General features: G+C 61.9%; 1 non-coding gene across 1 annotated transcript; it reads right to left on the bottom strand.

Moving 5' to 3' along the window:
* Positions 1-348: 348 nt before the first annotated feature.
* Positions 349-467, bottom strand: LOC142006311 (5S ribosomal RNA). The gene has a single exon (XR_012643416.1). It is a non-coding gene; the product is annotated as a 5S ribosomal RNA (ribosomal RNA).
* Positions 468-8014: the final 7547 nt, after the last annotated feature.

The following is an 8014-nucleotide window of genomic DNA, read 5'->3' as shown; positions in this document are numbered from 1 at the left end:
CCCCCCGGGGGGGACCCCACACCCACCTGACCCCAACTCACTCCCACCAAAAACACCACCACCGCCACCGCCTCAACGGCCTGCCCCACCCAGCACTCCCACACACACACCTGCCCCACCAACGCTCCACACACGCTTTCTTCCCTCTCCCCGACCCGACCCAAGCCATCGCACCGCACCGGGTGAGGGCCTAAGCTTCCTCGCCCGCCCCCCCGCCCCCGACACGCAGGCAGGCAGAGGGAAAGGCCTCAGCGCCCCCCAGGACCGTCGCGCCGCCTTGGCCTCACGGCTTCCCTGCTCCCGCACGGCAGACACACGCCCCGCTCTACCCCCGCTGGGGCCAAAAGCTGCCTACGGCACCTGGGATTCCCAGGCGGTCACCCATCCAGGTACTAGCCAGGCCCGGGACGGTTTACCTTCCGAGATCGGACGAGATCGGGGGCATTCGGTCCGGTATGGCCGTAGGCCCCCGCCTCCCCGGGCTTTAGCGTCAGCAGCCTGGCCTCAGTCAGCCGGGCCCAAACAATTAACCCGGAGGCCGGGCCGAGGGAAAACTTCCTCCGAGCCGGCCCAAGGGGAAGGGAGGACGAGGACGCCGGGCCCGGGAGGTGACAGGACGTGCACGTCAGACCCGGGAAGCTGTGTGCCCCGAGGTTAACCCCCGGGCCGGGGCGGGGAGAGAAAAATGTTCTAAGTCCGGTAGGGACAGCAGGTCAACCCCGGTCCGAGGCGGGGAGAGAAATTTTCCAAGTCCGGCAGGGACAGCAGGTCAACCCCGGCCGCCGTAGCAGAGGTTGACCTGGTGTCCGATTCGCTCCCCGGGCACCAGGTCAACCTCGGGCGCTTTAGCGGAGGTTGACCTGGTGTCCGATTCGCTCCCCGGGCACCAGGTCAACCTCGGGCGCTTTAGCAGAGGTTGACCTGGTGTCCGATTCGCTCCCCGGGCACCAGGTCAACCTCGGGCGCTTTCAGCGGAGGTTGACCTGGTGGCCGATCCCCTCCTCGGGCTCCAAGTCCGGCAGGGACAGCAGGTCAACCCCGGTTCCGGGCGGGGAGAGAAAAATTTTCTAAGTCCGGCAGGGACAACAGGTCAACCCCGGTTCCGGGCGGGGAGAGAAAAATTTTCTAAGTCCGGCAGGGACAGCAGGTCAACCCCGGCCGCTTCAGCGGAGGTTGACCTGGTGTCCGATTCGGTCCCCGGGCACCAGGTAAACCGTGGCCGCTTTCAGCGGAGGTTGACCTGGTGGCCGATCCCCTCCTCGGGCTCCAAGTCCGGCAGGGACAGCAGGTCAACCCCGGCCGCTTTAGCAGAGGTTGACCTGGTGTCCGATTCGCTCCCCGGGCACCAGGTCAACCGTGGCCGCTTTCAGCGGAGGTTGACCTGGTGGCCGATCCCCTCCTCGGGCTCCAAGTCCGGCAGGGACAGCAGGTCAACCCCGGCCGCTTTAGCAGAGGTTGACCTGGTGTCCGATTCGGTCCCCGGGCACCAGGTAAACCGTGGCCGCTTTCAGCGGAGGTTGACCTGGTGGCCGATCCCCTCCTCGGGCTCCAAGTCCGGCAGGGACAGCAGGTCAACCCCGGCCGCTTTAGCAGAGGTTGACCTGGTGTCCGATTCGGTCCCCGGGCACCAGGTAAACCGTGGCCGCTTTCAGCGGAGGTTGACCTGGTGGCCGATCCCCTCCTCGGGCTCCAAGTCCGGCAGGGACAGCAGGTCAACCCCGGCCGCTTTAGCAGAGGTTGACCTGGTGTCCGATTCGCTCCCCGGGCACCAGGTAAACCGTGGCCGCTTTCAGCGGAGGTTGACCTGGTGGCCGATACCCTCCTCGGGCTCCAAGTCCGGCAGGGACAGCAGGTCAACCCCGGCCGCTTTAGCAGAGGTTGACCTGGTGTCCGATTCGCTCCCCGGGCACCAGGTAAACCGTGGCCGCTTTCAGCGGAGGTTGACCTGGTGGCCGATCCCCTCCTCGGGCTCCAAGTCCGGCAGGGACAGCAGGTCAACCCCGGCCGCTTTAGCAGAGGTTGACCTGGTGTCCGATTCGCTCCCCGGGCACCAGGTAAACCGTGGCCGCTTTCAGCGGAGGTTGACCTGGTGGCCGATCCCCTCCTCGGGCTCCAAGTCCGGCAGGGACAGCAGGTGAACCCCGGCCGCTTTAGCAGAGGTTGACCTGGTGTCCGATTCGCTCCCCGGGCACCAGGTAAACCGTGGCCGCTTTCAGCGGAGGTTGACCTGGTGGCCGATCCCCTCCTCGGGCTCCAAGTCCGGCAGGGACAGCAGGTGAACCCCGGCCGCTTTAGCAGAGGTTGACCTGGTGTCCGATTCGCTCCCCGGGCACCAGGTAAACCGTGGCCGCTTTCAGCGGAGGTTGACCTGGTGGCCGATCCCCTCCTCGGGCTCCAAGTCCGGCAGGGACAACAGGTCAACCCCGGTTCCGGGCGGGGAGAGAAAAATTTTCTAAGTCCGGCAGGGACAGCAGGTCAACCCCGGCCGCCGTAGCAGAGGTTGACCTGGTGTCCGATTCGCTCCCCGGGCACCAGGTCAACCTCGGGCGCTTTAGCAGAGGTTGACCTGGTGTCCGATTCGGTCCCCGGGCACCAGGTAAACCGTGGCCGCTTTCAGCGGAGGTTGACCTGGTGGCCGATCCCCTCCTGGGGCTCCAAGTCCGGCAGGGACAGCAGGTCAACCCCGGTCCCAGGCGGGGAGAGAAAAAATTTCCAAGTCCGGCAGGGACAACAGGTCAACCCCGGTTCCGGGCGGGGAGAGAAAAATTTTCAAAGTCCGGCAGGGACAGCAGGTCAACCCCGGCCGCTTCAGCGGAGGTTGACCTGGTGTCCGATTCGGTCCCCGGGCACCAGGTAAACCGTGGCCGCTTTCAGCGGAGGTTGACCTGGTGGCCGATCCCCTCCTCGGGCTCCAAGTCCGGCAGGGACAACAGGTCAACCCCGGTCCCAGGCTGGAGAGAAAAATTTTCTAAGTCCGGCAGGGACAACAGGTCAACCCCGGTCCCAGGCGGGAGAGAAAAATTTTCTAAGTCCGGCAGGGACAGCAGGTCAACCCCGGCCGCTTCAGCGGAGGTTGACCTGGTGTCCGATTCGGTCCCCGGGCACCAGGTAAACCGTGGCCGCTTTCAGCGGAGGTTGACCTGGTGGCCGATCCCCTCCTCGGGCTCCAAGTCCGGCAGGGACAACAGGTCAACCCCGGTCCCAGGCTGGAGAGAAAAATTTTCTAAGTCCGGCAGGGAGAACAGGTCAACCCCGGTCCCAGGCGGGAGAGAAAAAATTTCTAAGTCCGGCAGGGACAACAGGTCAACCCCGGTCCCAGGCGGGAGAGAAAAATTTTCTAAGTCCGGCAGGGACAACAGGTCAACCCCGGTCCCAGGCGGGAGAGAAAAATTTTCTAAGTCCGGCAGGGACAACAGGTCAACCCCGGTCCCAGGCGGGAGAGAAAAATTTTCTAAGTCCGGCAGGGACAACAGGTCAACCCCGGTCCCAGGCGGGAGAGAAAAATTTTCTAAGTCCGGCAGGGACAACAGGTCAACCCCGGTCCCAGGCTGGAGAGAAAAATTTTCTAAGTCCGGCAGGGACAGCAGGTCAACCCCGGCCGCTTTAGCAGAGGTTGACCTGGTGTCCGATTCGCTCCCCGGGCACCAGGTCAACCTCTGGCGCTTTAGCAGAGGTTGACCTGGTGTCAGATTCGCTCCCCGGGCACCAGGTCAACCTCGGTCGCTTTAGCAGAGGTTGACCTGGTGTCCGATTCGCTCCCCGGGCACCAGGTAAACCGTGGCCGCTTTCAGCGGAGGTTGACCTGGTGGCCGATTCCCTCCTCGGGCTCCAAGTCCGGCAGGGACAGCAGGTCAACCCCGGTCCCAGGCGGGGAGAGAAAAAATTTCTAAGTCCGGCAGGGACAACAGGTCAACCCCGGTCCCAGGCTGGAGAGAAAAAATTTCTAAGTCCGGCAGGGACAACAGGTCAACCCCGGTCCCAGGCGGCAGAGAAAAAATTTCTAAGTCCGGCAGGGACAACAGGTCAACCCCGGTCCCAGGCGGGAGAGAAAAATTTTCTAAGTCCGGCAGGGACAACAGGTCAACCCCGGTACCGGGCGGGAGAGAAAAATTTTCTAAGTCCGGCAGGGACAACAGGTCAACCCCGGTCCCAGGCGGGAGAGAAAAATTTTCTAAGTCCGGCAGGGACAACAGGTCAACCCCGGTTCCGAGCGGGAGAGAAAAATTTTCTAAGTCCGGCAGGGACAACAGGTCAACCCCGGTCCCGGGCGGGAGAGAAAAAATTTCTAAGTCCGGCAGGGACAACAGGTCAACCCCGGTCCCAGGCTGGAGAGAAAAAATTTCTAAGTCCGGCAGGGACAACAGGTCAACCCCGGTCCCAGGCGGCAGAGAAAAATTTTCTAAGTCCGGCAGGGACAACAGGTCAACCCCGGTCCCAGGCGGGAGAGAAAAATTTTCCAAGTCCGGCAGGGACAACAGGTCAACCCCGGTCCCAGGCGGCAGAGAAAAAATTTCTAAGTCCGGCAGGGACAACAGGTCAACCCCGGTCCCAGGCTGGAGAGAAAAAATTTCTAAGTCCGGCAGGGACAGCAGGTCAACCCCGGCCGCTTCAGCTGAGGTTGACCTGGTGTCCGATTCGCTCCCCGGGCACCAGGTAAACCGTGGCCGCTTTCAGCGGAGGTTGACCTGGTGGCCGATCCCCTCCTCGGGCTCCAAGTCCGGCACGGACAGCAGGTCAACCCCGGCCGCTTTAGCAGAGGTTGACCTGGTGTCCGATTCGCTCCCCGGGCACCAGGTAAACCGTGGCCGCTTTCAGCGGAGGTTGACCTGGTGGCCGATCCCCTCCTCGGGCTCCAAGTCCGGCAGGGACAGCAGGTCAACCCCGGCCGCTTTAGCAGAGGTTGACCTGGTGTCCGATTCGCTCCCCGGGCACCAGGTAAACCGTGGCCGCTTTCAGCGGAGGTTGACCTGGTGGCCGATCCCCTCCTCGGGCTCCAAGTCCGGCAGGGACAACAGGTCAACCCCGGTTCCGGGCGGGGAGAGAAAAATTTTCTAAGTCCGGCAGGGACAGCAGGTCAACCCCGGCCGCCGTAGCAGAGGTTGACCTGGTGTCCGATTCGCTCCCCGGGCACCAGGTCAACCTCGGGCGCCTTAGCAGAGGTTGACCTGGTGTCCGATTCGCTCCCCGGGCACCAGGTAAACCGTGGCCGCTTTCAGCGGAGGTTGACCTGGTGGCCGATCCCCTCCTCGGGCTCCAAGTCCGGCAGGGACAGCAGGTGAACCCCGGCCGCTTTAGCAGAGGTTGACCTGGTGTCCGATTCGCTCCCCGGGCACCAGGTAAACCGTGGCCGCTTTCAGCGGAGGTTGACCTGGTGGCCGATCCCCTCCTCGGGCTCCAAGTCCGGCACGGACAGCAGGTCAACCCCGGCCGCTTTAGCAGAGGTTGACCTGGTGTCCGATTCGCTCCCCGGGCACCAGGTAAACCGTGGCCGCTTTCAGCGGAGGTTGACCTGGTGGCCGATCCCCTCCTCGGGCTCCAAGTCCGGCAGGGACAGCAGGTCAACCCCGGCCGCTTCAGCTGAGGTTGACCTGGTGTCCGATTCGCTCCCCGGGCACCAGGTAAACCGTGGCCGCTTTCAGCGGAGGTTGACCTGGTGGCCGATCCCCTCCTGGGGCTCCAAGTCCGGCAGGGACAACAGGTCAACCCCGGTCCCAGGCGGGAGAGAAAAATTTTCTAAGTCCGGCAGGGACAACAGGTCAACCCCGGTTCCGAGCGGGAGAGAAAAATTTTCTAAGTCCGGCAGGGACAACAGGTCAACCCCGGTCCCAGGCGGCAGAGAAAAATTTTCTAAGTCCGGCAGGGACAACAGGTCAACCCCGGTCCCAGGCGGGAGAGAAAAAATTTCTAAGTCCGGCAGGGACAACAGGTCAACCCCGGTCCCAGGCTGGAGAGAAAAATTTTCTAAGTCCGGCAGGGACAGCAGGTCAACCCCGGCCGCTTTAGCAGAGGTTGACCTGGTGTCCGATTCGCTCCCCGGGCACCAGGTCAACCTCTGGCGCTTTAGCAGAGGTTGACCTGGTGTCAGATTCGCTCCCCGGGCACCAGGTCAACCTCGGTCGCTTTAGCAGAGGTTGACCTGGTGTCCGATTCGCTCCCCGGGCACCAGGTAAACCGTGGCCGCTTTCAGCGGAGGTTGACCTGGTGGCCGATCCCCTCCTGGGGCTCCAAGTCCGGCAGGGACAGCAGGTCAACCCCGGTCCCAGGCGGGGAGAGAAAAAATTTCTAAGTCCGGCAGGGACAACAGGTCAACCCCGGTCCCAGGCTGGAGAGAAAAATTTTCCAAGTCCGGCAGGGACAGCAGGTCAACCCCGGCCGCTTCAGCTGAGGTTGACCTGGTGTCCGATTCGCTCCCCGGGCACCAGGTAAACCGTGGCCGCTTTCAGCGGAGGTTTACCTGGTGGCCGATCCCCTCCTCGGGCTCCAAGTCCGGCAGGGACAACAGGTCAACCCCGGTCCCAGGCGGGAGAGAAAAATTTTCTAAGTCCGGCAGGGACAACAGGTCAACCCCGGTTCCGAGCGGGAGAGAAAAATTTTCTAAGTCCGGCAGGGACAACAGGTCAACCCCGGTCCCAGGCGGCAGAGAAAAAATTTCTAAGTCCGGCAGGGACAACAGGTCAACCCCGGTACCGGGCGGGAGAGAAAAAATTTCTAAGTCCGGCAGGGACAACAGGTCAACCCCGGTCCCAGGCGGCAGAGAAAAAATTTCTAAGTCCGGCAGGGACAACAGGTCAACCCCGGTCCCGGGCGGGAGAGAAAAATTTTCTAAGTCCGGCAGGGACAACAGGTCAACCCCGGTCCCAGGCGGCAGAGAAAAAATTTCTAAGTCCGGCAGGGACAACAGGTCAACCCCGGTCCCAGGCGGGAGAGAAAAATTTTCTAAGTCCGGCAGGGACAACAGGTCAACCCCGGTCCCAGGCGGCAGAGAAAAAATTTCTAAGTCCGGCAGGGACAACAGGTCAACCCCGGTACCGGGCGGGAGAGAAAAAATTTCTAAGTCCGGCAGGGACAACAGGTCAACCCCGGTCCCAGGCTGGAGAGAAAAAATTTCTAAGTCCGGCAGGGACAACAGGTCAACCCCGGTCCCAGGCGGCAGAGAAAAAATTTCTAAGTCCGGCAGGGACAACAGGTCAACCCCGGTCCCAGGCGGCAGAGAAAAAATTTCTAAGTCCGGCAGGGACAACAGGTCAACCCCGGTCCCAGGCGGCAGAGAAAAAATTTCTAAGTCCGGCAGGGACAACAGGTCAACCCCGGTCCCAGGCGGGAGAGAAAAATTTTCTAAGTCCGGCAGGGACAACAGGTCAACCCCGGTCCCAGGCGGCAGAGAAAAATTTTCTAAGTCCGGCAGGGACAACAGGTCAACCCCGGTCCCAGGCGGCAGAGAAAAAATTTCTAAGTCCGGCAGGGACAACAGGTCAACCCCGGTCCCAGGCTGGAGAGAAAAAATTTCTAAGTCCGGCAGGGACAACAGGTCAACCCCGGTCCCAGGCGGGAGAGAAAAAATTTCTAAGTCCGGCAGGGACAACAGGTCAACCCCGGTCCCGGGCTGGAGAGAAAAATTTTCTAAGTCCGGCAGGGACAACAGGTCAACCCCGGTCCCGGGCTGGAGAGAAAAAATTTCTAAGTCCGGCAGGGACAACAGGTCAACCCCGGTCCCAGGCGGGAGAGAAAAAATTTCTAAGTCCGGCAGGGACAACAGGTCAACCCCGGTCCCAGGCGGCAGAGAAAAATTTTCTAAGTCCGGCAGGGACAACAGGTCAACCCCGGTCCCAGGCTGGAGAGAAAAAATTTCTAAGTCCGGCAGGGACAACAGGTCAACCCCGGTCCCAGGCGGGAGAGAAAAAATTTCTAAGTCCGGCAGGGACAACAGGTCAACCCCGGTCCCGGGCTGGAGAGAAAAATTTTCTAAGTCCGGCAGGGACAACAGGTCAACCCCGGCCGCTTTAGCGGAGGTTGA

Source organism: Carettochelys insculpta, unplaced genomic scaffold, assembly GCF_033958435.1.
Source record: "Carettochelys insculpta isolate YL-2023 unplaced genomic scaffold, ASM3395843v1 scaffold_0049, whole genome shotgun sequence".
NCBI classification, from domain to species: Eukaryota; Metazoa; Chordata; order Testudines; family Carettochelyidae; genus Carettochelys; species Carettochelys insculpta.
This window is presented reverse-complemented; position numbering and strand designations above follow the sequence as displayed.